Source organism: Suricata suricatta, chromosome 10 (genome assembly GCF_006229205.1).
Source record: "Suricata suricatta isolate VVHF042 chromosome 10, meerkat_22Aug2017_6uvM2_HiC, whole genome shotgun sequence".
Taxonomy (NCBI): domain Eukaryota; kingdom Metazoa; phylum Chordata; class Mammalia; order Carnivora; family Herpestidae; genus Suricata; species Suricata suricatta.
The window spans coordinates 125,069,581-125,086,902 of NC_043709.1; the positions used below are offsets into that span (position 1 = coordinate 125,069,581).

At 43.0% G+C, this 17,322-nt stretch overlaps 1 protein-coding gene across 1 annotated transcript in view; it reads left to right on the forward strand.

Moving 5' to 3' along the window:
• The window catches only part of FRMD4A (FERM domain containing 4A), a 619,483-nt gene that overhangs the window by 165,909 nt on the left and 436,252 nt on the right, over nucleotides 1-17,322 (forward strand). The window lies entirely within an intron of this gene.

Consider the following 17,322-nt stretch of genomic DNA (forward strand, 5'->3'; position numbering starts at 1 on the left):
CCTGCCATATTCCCCTTAGGTTTGTTCATGTGCCTCCTGTGTGTTTGTTGTGTGTGTGTGTAAGTGTGTGCACACCCATGCGGGTGCATAGGCTCACTGGCATGGAAGGGTTTTAACATTAGAATCAGAACATGTGTTTGCAGTTCCTGCCATTTTGACTGACTTGCCTTCCTTGGGAAAGTCTTTGTTGAATCTCTGCCTCTACTGGTCTTTCACACAAAGCTTATATATATTTTTTTAATTAAAAAATGTTTATTCATTATTGAGACAGAGAGAAACAGAGGATAAGTGAGGGAGGGACAGAGAGAGAGGGAGACACAGAATCCGAAGCAGGATCCAGGCTCTAAGCTGTCAGCACAGAGCCCGATGCAGGGCTCGAACCCACAAACCATGAGATCATGACCTGAGCCAAAGTTGGACGCTTAACCGACTGAGCCACCCAGACGTCTCCTACACAAAACTTGTAAAGAGACAAAATAGCTGCTCCCTGATGATGCTGAATGAAAAATTTTGTTGTTACGAAGTGGAAAGGAACAGCTTGATTCGGATTCGTGGTTTGTATGTATTCAACGTAGGCGCCAGACCCTATGACAGTGTAGACAATGGCAGCATTCCTCTGGGTCACTTCTCCCGGCTGCACCCATGTTGGAGGATGCACCTAGTCCAAGGAGCTGCTGCTGTTATTTTCATAATTGGGTACACCCTCAGAAAATACTCCACGCTCCCTCCCTGGCAGTTGTGGAAGGAATTGATGGGACCCAGCTTGACTCCACCTGCACCAGGCAGACCCCTGGAGATGGCGCGGCCAGAAGAGTCACACTCCATGTTCAAACCTGAGCAAGTTTATTTATTACCTGAGGAGAGAACAGAATAAATGGGAAACCTTAGGGAAATAATTTTTACAGGTAGTTTTCAATCTGTAATGGCAGCCCTGAGCCCCTCTGCTATTTCCTGATGGTAACTGATTTTTTATGCAAGGAAACACAGGGGAGACATTTTACTTTTGTGAGAAAGATTTACTATCTCACAAAGAAAGGCTTCTCTCCGAGGTGTGTTTTTCTTTTCAAATCTCACTCAGATACTGGGCTAGATTTTGAAGATTCAGTTTCCTTTTCTTGCTCCATTTCTAATTTACTGGATTATAATAGGCAATATCCTTAACCCCTCTGGGTTTTTCCACTCGGGCAAAAATAAAAATTAGGACATCTAGCCTACGTAAAGAGGGATGTCAAGGGAGTACGGCAGATTATTTTTGATGTTTGGAAGAAATAAATAACAGATACTACTACTACTAATTCTCATTGTTCTATTTAAACCTGCCCTGAGATGAAGAATTGCTATTTCACTCTTCAGGAATGAAGGAAAAATAAAACTGAGCAGAGAGAGGGTTGTTTAATGCTCTGAGTAGGGGCATTCCTCTTTAAAACCAGCTATGGTGGGGGCACGGGGGTGTCTCAGTTGATAAGTGTCTAACTCTTGATTTTGGCTCCGGTCATGATCTCATGGCCATGAGATCGAGCCCCATGTTGGGCTCTGTGCTGACAGCGTGGAGCCTGCTTGAGAGTCTCGGTCTCTTTCTCTCTCTCCCTCCCCAGCTTCTGACCCTGTGTGCTCTCAAAAAACACAAATTAAAAAGAGGAAATTAAAAGTTCCTAAAAGTAAGAACCCTCCTTGTTTGTTTGGGTTTTTTTTTTTCACCATCCCTCCCACACTGCCCAGCCCAACTTTGTGAGGAGAAAAATGAGCTCAGTATGTGGTTGATAAATGAATGAAGAAGAGTATAGATGGATGAAGTACTGAAGAAACAAGTGGCTATTAGGGCATCATCTCCGTGCTTTGTTACTAGTTTGTTTTTGTCATAGAATTTCATAAGAAGGTTGGAAAGTGAAGATAAATACGAAAATGACAACCACAATCACAGAGGATCCCATTGTAAATATTTTGGCATGTTTCCTTGGATATAGACACATACCCTATACACATACACACAAACACACGCATGTGGGAATGTTTATGTAGAAGTCTATCACATAATTTTTATAACTTGACATCATATTTTATAGTTGTGGTTAACTGTTTCTTCAGTGAGTAGTCTCTTGTGAATACTTTTTCAGATAAAATGTTGTTTAAAAGTTTATTGCATGTACCTTGATAGGATTACGTTTTCTTATAGGTCGGACATTTAAATTTTGGAATAATTCCACAATAATTTCTTGGAGTGTAAATATTTATGCTAGCTTGGATGACTTTCTCAGGGTAATTTCTGTACGTCAAAGGGAGGGTCATTCTTGAAGCTTTGGCCGACTTTGCCACACATACACTGACCTCTTATATTTCTCTTTTTACCTATTCACGGCTCCTGGAGAAGATGAGACTTGTCTGTCTTGTCAGGAAGCATACACAGCTGATTCTGTCGCCCGGATACCTGCTAGGGGACAGGATGGGTCAGAGGGCAGCTTTAGAAATCTGTGTAAGACTTCCTGGGGTTCTCCGTATTTCCCAGCTTAAATGTGGCTGCTGGTGCAGTTGTGGTGGAGAATAATTGAGTGGTTCCTCAGAAAGTTAAGCATAGAATGACCATGACCCTGCAATTCCATGCTTAGGTATATACCCCCTAAAACTGAAACCAGATATTCCAACAAATATAGCAGCACCATTTATAGTAGGCAAAAGGCAGAGACAACCCACCTGTCAACTGCTGATTGGATAAATGAATTATGCTGTATACATGTCATGGACACCATTCATAAAAAGGTGTAAAGTGCTGGCGCACGTTGCCGTGTGGATGAACATCAGAAGCGTTTTGTGGGGCACCTGGGTGGCTCAGCGGGGTAAACTTCCAGCTCTTGATTTCAGTTCAGGTCGTGATCTCACAGTTTTTGAGGCTGAGCCCTGTGGTGGGCTCTGGACTGACAGTACAGAGCCTACTTGGGATTCTCTCTCTCTCTCTCTCTCTCTCTCTCTCTCTCTCTCTCTCCCTCTCCCTCTCCCTCTCCCTCTCCCTCCCTCCCTCCCTCCCTCCCTCTCTCTCTCTCTCTCTCTCTCTCTCCCCCCCTCCCCTATTCACGCATGTGCTCTCTCTCTCTCTCTCTCAAAATAAAAAAAAACTTAAAAAAATAAAGATTGCTTGAAAAAATGTTTGTTATGACAAAGAAGCTAGATGAGACAGGGTCACATATTATATGGTCCCGTTTATATGAAAAGCGAGAATGAGTGAATCTTGAGAGACAGACACAGGACGGTGTTTGCAGGGGCTGAAGGAATAGGGACCCAGCTTATGGTGCAGCGCTTCCTTTTTTATTTTAATGGTTAGGAAGCCCCTTTTTCTTTATGTCTAGGCTTAAAGGAAAAGAAACTGATGAGGTCACAAGTGTTAGTCTGTGTTTTCCCATGACTGTAATTATTTAATATGGGACTTCTTTTTTTTAATTGAGATATCGTTGACATATACCATTATATTAGTTTCAGGCGAAGGCATAATGATTCAATGTTTGTATGTATTGTGAATTGATCACAATTAGTTTAGTTAACATCCGTCACATGTAGTTGCAACCTTTTTTTTCCTGGGATGAGAATTTGGAAGAGCTACTCTTAGCCACTTTCAAATAGACCATGCAGTTTTATTAGCCACAGTCATCACGCTGTACATGACATCCTCGTGACCTATTTATTTTATAGCTGGAAGTTAGTGCCTTTTGACCATTTTCATCCATTTCACTCACCTCTCACCCCTAACCCCCAACTCTAGCGACTACCAGTATGTTCTCTGTATCTGTGAGTTTGTTTTGTCTGTTGGTTACTTTGTTTAGATTCCACATGTAAGTAAGATCATAAGGTATTTGTTTTTCTCTGTCTGATTTATTTCACTTACGGTAATGACCTCTAGGTCCATCCGTGTTGTCGCAAACAACAAGATACCGTATTTTCTGTACCCATTCACCCAACGATGGACACTTAGGTTGTTTCCATGGTGTCCCAGAGATTATATATAAATGATGCTGCAGTGAATATGGGAAGGCACATATCTTTCCAAGTTAGAGTTTTCATTTTCCTTGGATAACCGTCCATAAGTGGAATGGCTGGCGCATGTGGTGGTTCTGTTTTTAATTTGTGGAGGAACCTCCATGCTGTTTTCCATAGTTAGTGGCCCTCATTTACATTCCCACCAGTGCACAGGGCTTCTCTTCTTTCCAGTTCTTGCCTTGTTATTTCTTGTTTTTTTGAGAACAGCCATTCTGGTAGGTGGGAGGTGATATCTCATTGTGGTTTTGATTTGCATGTTTGTGACGATCAGTGATGGTGAGCACCTTTTCACATACATGTTGGCTGTTTGTATGTCTTCCTTGCGAAAAAATGTCTACTTTGGTCCTCTGCCCATTTTTTTAATCGATTTTTGTTACTGAATTGTGCCATTTTCTTTTAAGGTGATGATAGTTTTGGAACTAGAGGACAGTGGTGGCCCCACAGCATTATGAATATACTAAATGCCCCTGAACAGTTCCCTTTAAAATGGTTAATTTTATGTGGTGTGAATTTCACCTCAATAAAAAGATGAAAATCCAAATGTCAAGATGCACCATGATGCACATAATATACCTAAGTGACCCTGGAGCAGTGTAACAGCAAACTTTGGGGTTTGGGCATTCGGCAGGGGTGGAGGTTGAGGGCTGAGCAGGAGGATGGGCTGGTGCGTGAAATGGGAGTAATTGTTCCTTTGTGAATTATGGGAGAGGATGTTCGTAAAGGTCCATAACCTGAAAGTAATTTTCTTCCTGTGAAAGTTCAGGGTCTTCAGCGTTTCCCCTCACCCCCCCAACACACACTCATGCATGCACACACACACCACACAAGCACACACGCACCACACATGCACACACGCACACGCCTCTTTGCATGCCAACAGAGGGCAGGAGCCTTCCCTGGGCATCGGCAGCAGCAGTAGCAGAGGATGGTTTTACAGAGTGCACGATGGAGGGCATGAACTTCCCTGGGGTCTGGACGCGTTTGTGCTTTATCAACATATGTAACTAGTCATCTAAATCAAACTCATAAAAATTCTGTTTTTCAAAGTGTGATCTTTAAAGAATAGAGGAAGAATGGGAATCTCCACGGTGTGTGCCTATCCACCATTACATGGGGGAAATTTCAGATAAGTATAGGGCATGGGAGGGAGCAGGCATTCTACATGTTCAACATCCCCAACAGAGACCAGCCAGGAAAAGAACAGAGGACTTGGAAAGGGGCAGTACCTTTCCCTCAGTCTCACGAAACTGAGAAATGTGCCTGTGGCTTGGTAAGAGCAGGCTGGGGTTGACAGTAGAACTTCATAGCAGTATTTCTAAGCCCACATGTTTGTTCCAAAAACTATGCAGGGCTCCTCGGTGGATTGGTTGGTTAAGCGTCGAACTTCGGCTCAGGTCATGATTTCATGGTTTGTGAGTTCGAGCCCCATGTTGGGCACTGTACTCACAGCTCGGAGCCTGGAGCCTGCTTAAGATTCTGTGTGTCCCTGTCTCTCTGCTCCGTTCCTGCTCATGCTGTCTCTCTCTCTCTCTTGAAAAAAAAGAAACATAAAAACAACCATGAGTAGCAATCTATGACTACATCAGTATGTCGTTTCATGTATGTCTATACACAGATGTATATATATGTACATGTACTTTAGTTAATTGCTTATGTGCTGTACTTAAGATAATTGATGAATAAGGTTTCTATTGTTCATTCCATGGTATTCAGGTTTTTTCCTATGAATCCTCTTGCGTTTATAAAGCCTCATGTTTAAAGAACTCCTTGAATTATTGCCAACAAGGTGAACTAGGTGCACAGAGATCTAAGTGACAATTTCTGACGAGGAGTACCCATACACAATGGTATCTAAGCAAGAACTATCTTCTGTCACTTTCGCCCTGTGTAGCTTGCCCTTTGAGGTCATCCACTCTGTCTTTCACTGTTGGCTCTCTGCTTCCGAATCTCTGATTCCGCCTATTTCAAAAATTCCAAACCACATCTCCAGGGAGCCATAAGGTCCCCACGCATCCTCCTCTCTAACTTATGTCTCCACGCTCTGCATTCTTACAGCACTTCGGGTGTCTGCTACAACATCTTGTCCAGTGTCATAGGCCATCTTTTATGAATTATGGCTTCTAGTTTCTTCCCTACCCAGCAAATCTGTATGCTTCTTGAAGACTCACCTGGATCTTGTTCTGTATGCATTCCTATGCATTCAATCCCTAAGTTGTTACTGCACAGTTGGTATGTGATAAGACACATATGCAAGTTAAAGGGCAAGGCAGGGTGCCATTTTTGTTTCTTGGGAGTTTGGTGTCTGATTGATCATACAAGGTCTGCAGACCTGGAACAGCTAAGTAAAACAATTGACAAAAGCTCTCTCATTGCCCCACAGCATGGTTATCAATGCAAGGCACATCCCTTGTGCATTATTCTTGATTGATTGAGAGCCAACCTATCAAGAAAAACCAAGGAAGAATACAGTCCATTGGTTTATAGACAGTAGAAGCATGTTTAAAAATCATTTGAAGCAAGAGCCTGTTCTTTACCAGGTCATGATTGCCAGAAATTTTATTCACACACCAAACAAAATTAGCTATGGTTGCTCCAGAGTAGAATTTTTAAAAATTTTATTTTTGTTTTTGAGAGAGAGAGAGACAGACAGAGAGACAGACAGTGTGAACAGGGGAGGGTCAGAGAGAGACACACAGAATCCGAAGACAGGCACCTGGCTCTGAGCTAGCTGTCAGCACAGAGCCCGACTCAGAGCTCAAACCCACGAACTGTGAGATCATGACTTGAGCCGAAGTCAGACACTTAACTGACTGAGCCACCCAGGCACCCCTCCAGAGTAGAATTTCTGAACGTGGTTATTTAACTTGACCTGGATATTGACAAGGGCACAGTGCAGTCCTTGAAGTAGGAGTCAGCAGATCAAGTCAGCCTGGTACTCATTATCTCTTTTTGTGGCATTGCTCTCCGTGCAAATATATTTAGCTCACGTTGCTGGGGACACAGCCCTCACAAGTGCAGGTGCAGCATATTGGGGGCAAAGGGCAGATTATAGATATAGTAGTGAATAAATAAATCATCTTCTGGAAGATTCCGGTGACCCCTGGAAGAAAAAGTTGACTCAAAAACTCTCAAACACTCTTTCCAGGAATTCACTATGCTTTTAAATTCAGTAACACAATGGCAGAGACACCAGTTCATGGAAATTCACAGAGGAAAGTCACATCTTGGCAGTGCCACGCTCACCAGTGTGCTGGAACTTATCATCTACTACCAGGGAGAGAACAAGGAGGCACTTCTTTGGAGAGGTTTAAAGAAGGGAAGAAAGTAAATAAGTCTAAGAGAGCCTGAAACTCTCTTAAGGGTTTCAAAGGAGAAGGCTCTTACAGAAACCAGAAGGTATGAAGAGGCTGCTGCTGGATGAACAAAAATGATGGGGAGGACACTTACCACACAGCGGTGTGCTAACTTAACAGCGTTCCTTGAGCAGAATTTGTATTTCCCGACTCTATAGTCCATATTTCCCTTTTTCTTTCTTCTAACCTAACTGGGTTAGAAGAGTTATCTTTAACAACTGATGAAGCTCTTTTAACATCTTTTAAACAATATACTAGTGAGCATGTATGTGCGTGTAGACATTTATATCCGAAATGTGGAGTATATGGAGTTAAGCAAAATCCTGTTAGCAATTCTCCTGGGGGAAAGTGGGAACGATGTACCTATTATTCCAGATCCGGAAACAGATTTTATATATAAAACCTGGGAAAGTCGGTAAATGGGGATCACCTTGAATGATAAGGGGATGGTAACCTGAGAGAGATAAAGAATCACCAGGGAAACAGCTATCCCCCTCTGGCTGGGGCTCAGAACTGTTCATTATTAGCAGCTAAGTCTTAAAGTGTGATCAGTTAACACCAGTGGGGATGACGTTTCTACTAGGGGTATGAAACGTACAACTAGGGAGAGTCTGGTGGAAGCAGAGATAGGCAGCCAGTGAGAATATAATTTTAATTATAGAATCAAGAGAAAATAAGAAATACAAATGAAGTGACATCTAGGAAATACGTGTATAAAGAGCTGCACTCTCTCGTAAGGAGACAGCGCGTTTACTAGAAAAAAACAAATTCCCATCAGTTGAACTGAAAAATCCCATCTAAATATGAAAGCAGGGAATGTATTCTGAAGCTGGAAATATTCATCAGGGTGTTAAATGTCACACATTCTAAAAATATGAGGTAGATTTCAACAGCCCTATAGTTAAAGACTGATGATTGGAATTTTGCTTTTATGATGCCATAGCAATTCAGATGGTTCTTAGGTTTCCATAGCAACAGCCTGATGCTACTTTTTGTTCTGTGTAGTCACATGATGCCTATGTACTGCTGCATAGGAAGCATAGAGAAGCAGTTGGCTGTATTTCCTAATTAGTGACACAGAGACCAGGGGCCACCATGAAGGACTTATATTCCATTGGTTCTGAGCCTTACGAACAAGAGCCATCTCGTGATCATCTTTTTTTCTACCAGTTGGCTCTTCTACTGAGTGTCACCTTTGTTTCAGGAATTGCATATCCATCTGGATAAAATTCCCTTCTACTTGTGATATGCACTTGTCTTAGAAGTTGCCACCAATATATAGTGGTGGTCATTAGCCACGAAAAGAAAGTGTGCCATTTTCACCCTAGAGTGAGCAGCAGCCTAGCCCACAAGAGCCAGGTCATACTCGTGTGTCATGAAAGGCTATCACTGTGATGATCTGAACCTCATTTTTACCATCTGTGAAAGGGGAGTGATGACCAAAGTGATGACCCTTTTCTTACTCAAAGGGTGATATCTATGAAACATTTAGACAAGTTTTGGGGCGCTTGAATGGATCAGTTGATTGAATGTCTGACTCTTGATTTTGGCTCTGGTCATGATCCCAGAGCTGTGGGACTGAGGCAAGCCCCTCATTAGGGGGGGCTCTCTCGCTCTCTCCCCTCTAAAATTTAAAAAAATTTAGACAGGTTTTTTCAAACATGTTTGGAAGGTGTTGTCCTGTCAAGAGAATCCCATCTGCCCTGGGTCTATGTATTAGAAATATCAAGGTGCTGTGTGGCTTCACTTAGAGTCAGAGAGAATACCATGAAGCTTGCAAGCATAAGTCAGACAGGTAAGAATCTCTCCAGAGCTCTAATTAAATTTATAAGTGTTTCGTAAAATATACCTCAATAAAGTTGACTTACATTTTCAAAAATAAACTTATAAGTGTTTTCTTAGTGAGGGAGACTTAAGTTCCCAACATTTTAACCATTGTTCTCAGTCATTAGAATCAGGTTAAGATCCATCTAAACTAACCTTGACATTGGCTGTTTTTTTGTGGGCGTCAGAAGCTTTTGGGGTCTAGGCCTAAGTAATGACAGCAACATTTGTCATCCTGGCATAATCAATTCATTCCTTTATGTTATTTTTTCTTTATATGAGAGGACATTTATAAAAGAACAAAAAAATGGTACCTTGTATAAGAAGGTAGCCAATAAATACTTGTTTACCTTCCTCCTCTTAAATCTTTCTTCATCTAAAACTCTTGCATTTCTGGAGTTTTGCTGTGTGGTGGTGAAAAGTTGAGCCAGTGATGTAAACATGTTTGGAGCTGAGGACCACATTCTGGCAATGCCACGGTATCATCAATGTGAGGGAGTAAGCTCTTACTCTCTACGGGACGGGATGCTATACATAGTGATAGAAACATAGAGCTCTGGTAGCCTGTGCTTGAGGGTTACAATGAGTTGAAGGTTACAATATAATAAAAGGGAACCTAAAGTAGGCGTCCAGTAGGCAGTACAGAGGAGAAGTGGACTGGATTGTGGCAGACAAGCTTCTTGAAGGAAGAGTGGATATGTACTTTGAAAGGAGCATTTAATATTTATGGAGAACTTATGAAGTTGTGGGCAATGGGCCCTTTGGCTGCTTGATATCATTGATTAAAGAGGAGATTCTTGATAAGGGGGTAAAAGTGGGAAGGTGGGTGGCTCAGTCCATTAAATGTCAGACTCTTGATTTAGGCCCAGGTCATGATCTCATGGTTTGTGAGACTGAGCCCTGCATTAGGCTCTGTGCTGACAGTGTAGAGCCTGCTGAGGATTCTCTCTGTTCTCTCCCTCTCCCTCTCTCTCGAAATAGATAAACATTTAAAACAATGTGGGAAGGTGAGAATGGTGGCTTCCAAGTGGGAATGATTGAACAAAATGTTTGACAGGAGGGGAGGTAAGTAGGAAAGAGGATGGCCAGACGGCTCTGAAAGCCAAATTAGGGAGTTTGAACTTTACTGTCATGTAGTGGAGAGCCATTGTACATTTCTTAGTAGGAAACTGTATGTCGCCAATTGTATAGTTTGAGAAAGAAACTCTGGTAAAAGCAAACAAGAGACCACAGATACTGCCCAGGCATCAGGTGGTGGGACCTTGGCACAGGAGGAGAGGCAGAAGACAAGGAAGTGGATAAAGTTGGCCAGAAGAATTATTACTGTTGATGACAGTGTTTGGAAAATCTGGAGAGGGACCTCATTTGGGAGGAAGAAGGTGTTGGAATGTATACAATTTGAGGGAACTACAAGCATGTGGGGGTATTTTTCCTAGAAGGTACTAGACATGAGGAACTCACATTATGGGATACCCGTCCCCTCACCTTCCTTGTGGGCAGCTGGGGAGCCCCTGACCTCACAGCCCATGAGGCTCATGGCACACGTCATCCTCCCTCTTCAGGGAGCAGAGAGATGGGCCACCACGGAAACTACCTTCTAGCCTCCTTACTGAGCAGAATCATACCTGGATTTCATTTTCCAGCCAGTTCCCCAGGGAGTATGAGTCATGTGTTTCGATTTAGCTCCCTTTGCTCTTTGTTTTATCTTTCTTTTTTTCCTAGCAAATTATGGACTCTCCTTAAAACCAAGTTGTCTATTGCTAACCCCCAAATAGGTCATTCAGCAAGTATTCACTGATACTTTCCAGTGATGGACCCAAGTCCCCTCCAACTCTTCTACCCACCACCTCTGGCTGGCCTTTTCCCTATGTACACTGACGGGGAGCTGGAATGGTTGGATACAGGTCAAAGCACATGTCTATGGAGAGTTTCTAAGTCATTCCACCAGCATTTGTTAGCCTGGCCTAAATGAAATACCTTTATTTACAAAGGACATATAATAGCATGTTGGAGGAAGGGGAATGTCAGATTTTGTCTAAGGACTTGTGTAATCTAAGGAGATTCACTGAACTCCCTGGGACTCAATACTCATCTGTGAAATGAGTAGATAAAACCCTTAGTATAGAAGTCCATTCCAATATCCTTTGCTTTTATATTTTGGAGTCAGGCTTTCCATGCCTTTGAGAGGTAGCATCATTGTATTAATAGGATATAAGCTGCTTCTGTTTTATAAATTATTCTTTGAGGGTAAAACTTTTATCTTGGGCCACCTTGACCAGTTGAAGGCCATAGCTCCCTTTCTGAATCCTCTGGTCGAAACTTCTAAGCTCAAGCCAACAGCTACAGCCTCAGGCTGAGTAACCCTCTCCTCTCTTAGGAGGCTCTGAATATAATTAAGGGAGAAGAAGATTCACAGTCTATTCCGGTGGGTCACACGTGGGTGACATTGAATAAAAGAGCAGCAGCATTTTCAGACCATCAAGTTTCCTCTTACATGATGATGTGGGCCCAGCGCACACTCCTACCTACTCCTCTGCTCCATTGACCATGAATTCTGTGCAGACAGTGCACTGACCGTGCTCCTGTTCTTACCATTGACCCAGGTACCATTGACTCTGGCTTTACTTTTGCCCACTGCTGTTTTGGAGCCATTGCCAAGGCTATCTGTGCCTCAGTGCTGTTCCCATTCTGTCCTACTCCATGCAGAGCCCAGCCAATTCTGCTTCTGCTGGGTCTAGCCCAGCTCTGCCCACCCTTTCCAAGACTAGGCTGGATTACACCTCCCTGTTGTTTTGACTGGTACCAGCCTTCTCTATTGTTGCCACCACCACATCCCTCTAGAACTGTTGTAGATGCCCTTCCATGATGCCGTGCTCTAACGTGCCTACTGGAGACTCTCCACGTGGCTGCCCAGTCCTGGTTCCAGTCATACCCAGGTCCTCACTCTGGTTCCATGGCCACCCTACCACCTCTTCGGACAAGAGCATTACGATGTGTGGTGTAACATCAGTGCCATGGCTACCTGGCTACTGTGATCACCTTCACCTATAATGCTTTTGCTCTTGCAGCTTCTTACCCATGAGGTACGTTCCCTCTGCATACATTGAGACTTTCAATATGTCTTTGAGGTTTTAGTGACTTAGTTCTGTTTTGGCGGACATAACCCTAAGTCTTTAAGAGGATCAGGAAGGCTGCACATAGTGGTGGGCCTTGCCAGGAATTTGGGTTTTTGCTTTTTGTTGCCATGTTCTGATCTTTAGTACCTCTCCTCCTGCTCAGGATGACACCTCTTTCCCCAAGACCCCCCTACAGATGTCGAGGTCAAATCACAAACCTCTCTCATGTAGATGTCTAGGACTCAGTGAAAACATGAAAAGAATCCATCTCTAAATCCTTCTTCCAGGGTCTCCCAGGAAGCAAGAGCCTTATGGAAAATAGCATCTTCTAGGTTTCTTGAAGCAGACGTGCAGATTCGACCCCATAGTGGCTTTGGGCTACACCATATAATACACATATTAGGAAAAGGTGGGTGGAATGTTCTTACTGAGGTATCTGCCTAGGAAAGACTTGTCCAGACACAGCCTCTGGCAAAGGATGGTCAACACGTGCACTAGGCCCAGCTTGGTTTAACAAAGAAAAAGCGAAATCAAGATCCAGCGACCCAGATTCAGAGCATTCCTCTCTCCTGGGCATTGTTTTCTTTCATTCCAAGCTCTCTGGTTACGTAACTGTGTAAACATATTCAGACATGAAAGGGAGACACCCCATGCAACTCCAGTGGTCATGTTTGTTTATGCTCCACTGTGCCCACAGAGTTACATTCGAGCATGAGGATAGAGTAAGGAAAGCCAGAATTTTCCTTAAGAAAATGTGGCTTTATTTCTGGAACTTCTCTCTTCTCAATTCCGACACATAGCCTGTGTGCCATACATCTGAGTTTCTTTGGAAGGAAGCTTCAGGAGGTATTTATTTCACTGAGAGGTGAAAAAGAAGTTGTGTCTTGCCCAGCCTGCACGCATGCTTCCGTGAATATTCAGAGTGCCCCTCGGGAGATGGGCATGGTGTCTTGTACCGCAAACTTGAATCTTTGTTGAGCAAATGAACGCACTTAAGTTAGAAAGAAAATACCATGTTTTTCAGGAAGGTTTTGGAACATGTGAGAACTAGTGATTTTCCCATTTTACATTTAATAGACTAGAAAGCTGGCTTTGGGAAGCCAGGAAGATCACCGAGATCATTCCATAAGCTAGAGAGAGAAAATTGGGTTCAGGTACAAGAGTTTTGACAGTCTGCTCCATTTCCTTTCCCTTGACCATGGCTGGGTGATCATTCCGTGACCACGCTTGGAAACCGTAGCAGAGTTTTCAAGTAAAATCTTTTTTTTCGCAGCTGTGTCTTAGACCTCACCATTTCTGTAGGTTCTTGTGATTAATTGCTATTATGTTTAAAGTCAATATTGCTCACATTCAGAATTTGGTTTCTCAGGTGCAGGTAAAAGTTCTGAATCAGAAAAATCATGTTTTATTAGAATTGAGGCAGAACTATTCCTCACGTCTGATTGATCCAAATGCCAATGACTTTATGACCTCGGGCACTGGTGCCTCTTTTTCCATTTGTGAAAAAACATAGTTTCGCTTCTAACGCAAATACGTGGATATCAAAGTTAAGATATCGCTTGCAAAACAGAGCACGCTTTCAGGGTTTTGGATAAAAGAGGCCCCACAATATCTATCATTAACTTCATGATTTCGACACAGTAAGAAATTGAGTCCAGCAATTATTTTCCTCTGTGCCTCAGGTCAAAACTGGCCAATGAAATTTAAGATGCAGAATTGATCTGAAAAGCCCCTCAGAGCTATGAAAATAATGCACATTGAGGCACATTTATTGTTTGAAAGGTCACATTCTCAACATAATTCCACTATTAAGTAATCCCACTACTGTTAATTAAAGAGACAAGCAAGTACAGCTCAGGTAGGCGCAGTTCAACTTGTAATATTAAAAAACTTAAAAGAATGAGCCTTCCTAATATAAACGAATTTCCTGCAGAATCTTAATAAATTAACATGCAACTTTTCATAAGAACATTGACAGTATAAAGTGAATTATGCCTATTATTTGTGCATGTTGTGTAGGTTTTTTTCAAAGGAGAAAAGGTATAAATAAAGTTTCAAATTAAGAAAAATAGCATCTGAGATCATACAACCTGATAATCAGCACTCTGCACACCTGAGTTCTTACCTCTGTCTTCAAACATCGTGTTACTTTCTGCCTCTAGATTTCCTTTGCATGGGTTTCTCTCTCTGCCTGAAATCCACTCTTCAATCCCACACTTCTCCACACCCATCCCGCCATCTTAATGGCCCCAGCGTAGTGATCTTCTCTAGGTAGCCTGGGAACCACAAGAGTAGCCCCTTCGAGGAAGTCTTAACTCAGAAGGCTCAGAAGGCCAGGTGAATTGTATTTCTTTCCACCTCTGGTTCCCCTTTGTGGTCCAATCCTTTGTGCTAGTTCTCCCTCCCCAAATTGTTGAAGGCATTTTCATCTCCAATCCGTGGAATTTTTCCACGTTCATACCTTGGTAACCTCAGGGCAGAGCCTCTGGCTGAGCCTGACATCCGGTAGGTTGTGTCTATAGGCTGAATGCTCGTGTCCCCCTAAATTCATACACTGAAATGTGATCCTCAGTGTGATGGTATCAGAAGGTCGGCCTTTGAGAGGTGATTAGGTCATGAGGGTGGAGACTTCGTGATGGGATTAGTGTCCTTTAAAAAAGGAGACTGGGACAAGGAGGCTTTCTATGGACCTGGAAGCAGGTCTTCACCAGATACTGAATCTGTTGGCGCCTTGATCGTAGACTTCCTGGCTTTCGGAACTGTACGAAATAAATGTCTGTTGTTTACAGGCCACCCAGTCTATGCTGTTTCTGTGATGGCAGCCTGAATGGACTGAGACACAGCAGGAACTCAGTGGTTGACAATGTGCTTTGAGGATATAAGACGGAGGGGGGTACACAAGATGGCCGCAGTCACTCCCCCAGATTGCAGGATCGGCCCATTAGAGAAAAAAAGTTCTTGTTCTCTTTACACAGCTTGAGGGTTCCAACGAGTCTCAGAAGCAGTAATCGCTTGGATTCCCGTCTCTTTTCATCGCTGTCATTCTTGTCCCATCCACATGCAGGTTTTGATAAGCAGTTGTAAGCCAGTTTTTGAAAGGGACTTCTCTGAGGCCTGACTTTCCTGAACATTTTGAGGAAGATCTCAGGAAAAAATGTACCCCCTTCCTGACACCCTTTAGCACCTTGCTGCTTATTTGGAGCTTTGAAGTAAGTACCCCAACAGAAACAGGAGGCCTTATAGAATGCTAACTGAAGGCACTCTTTGAGGGGAGGGGGTGGAGAGGATTGGAGGAGCATCCAAGTGATTCCCGCTCCGCAGGGATTGGAAGGAAGGGAAGTGCCAGCAGCTTCCTCAGCTTTTCCACCTGGATGCCCCTCTCAGCTTTGTCCTCATTTCCGCTCCCGGAGTCTCCTAAGCAAACACTGGAGTAATGATCTGAGGCCAGGGCAGCTGTTGGCTGCCTCCCTCTTCACAAAAGCGCTTAAACCAGAAACCTTAACAGAAAGAAAGAAATGGAAATGCCTCTTTTCAGACACTTTGTAAAGTAACGTCACTGTGTTCTTCATACTTCTTCATAGCACACAGGGGTGGGTAGAGACCCTTTTCTAGCTCAAGCGTGCACAATAATGTGAAATAAAGAATTCTTCCCCCTGTACAGCACTTTTTCAGAAAGGCAGGAGCTGCTGAGGAAGTCTCCCAGGGCTAGAATCCAATTAACTGCTGTACTGATTGCTGATAACTTTAGGCAATCACTGTTCTTTAGAAAATGGGACAGAGAATCTGAAAGATCATAAAGACAAGATGACTGATCAACCAGGACATAGAACCTAACCCCTCTCTTCCCTAGTCTTCCGCCATCTTCGAACAAAAATAAGGGAAGAAGAAACACGGGGAATGAAATGCCATAGGTCTTATACATGGTGTTTCATGACATGAAAACACCGATCTGTATGTCTGGAAGCTCAGATTCTGATGTAGAGCTCTGGAAAATACTCAAATAACCATTAAGTATTCCTAGCCCTCTACATGACTTGCTCTCAGAGCTGCAGTAGAGTAGGAAAGCTTGATGTATTTGGAGTTCTAAGTCTTCCTGGGTAGGGTTCTGGCTCCTGTGTGACTGTTTAGGAACTCTGGTCTTGGAATAGTTATGATATCCATTAGATGCATAACAAACATACCACCAGGTACCACACAGTGATGGATGCTGGGTGTTCACAGGGTTGCAGCATTTTACTGATTTATCCTGGGCTCAGCTGATGTCGGTTGAGCTTGCTTCCAAGTCTTTAGGTTCACATCCTTGTCCAGGGAACGGCAAGCTAGCCTGGCTGTGTCCTACCCAGGGACATTTTTAAGCTTCTGTTTGTACCACATTTGTTAACATCCATTCCATTGGTGAAGAGAAGTCACATAGTCATACCCAGAGAAAAGTAGGAGAGCATGACCAAGTCTGGATGGCACATGGAATGGATGACAAAATGCATGAATAACTGAGGCTACGTGATGTGATCTGCCATAGCACTAATTCTCTCAGTCCCAGTGCTCGCATCTGTCAACGGGAATAATAATAATATTATAATAACATAGAAAAACATATCTTTGAAAATGAAATGAGATGGCACTTTAAAGGTCAAGGCTGGAACAAAGTTGGTGCTCAGCAAACATTTCTTTCCTCCTATTCATCTCCCTACTCTTGCAAAATGGAAATTAATACCTGCCACACCTATCAGAATTATTGTGAGGTTTTAAAAAGAACACATGTGAGAGCCCTTTCAAGAATGCCTGTCACTAAAATTTCTGGTTTACAGTAATTTATAGAATGCTTTTCCTTACACAGGTACAACCATAAATTCAAGCATTTGGAAATTAAACCGTAACTTTCATTGAGCACTTTCCTTTAGCATGTAGTAAGTGAAAGTTTTCTCCGGGATCTGTTTTGGCAGTTATGGTATGAAGCAAAACAAATACATGTGGCTCAAGGTGAGGGGCAGAGGCAGGGGAGATTG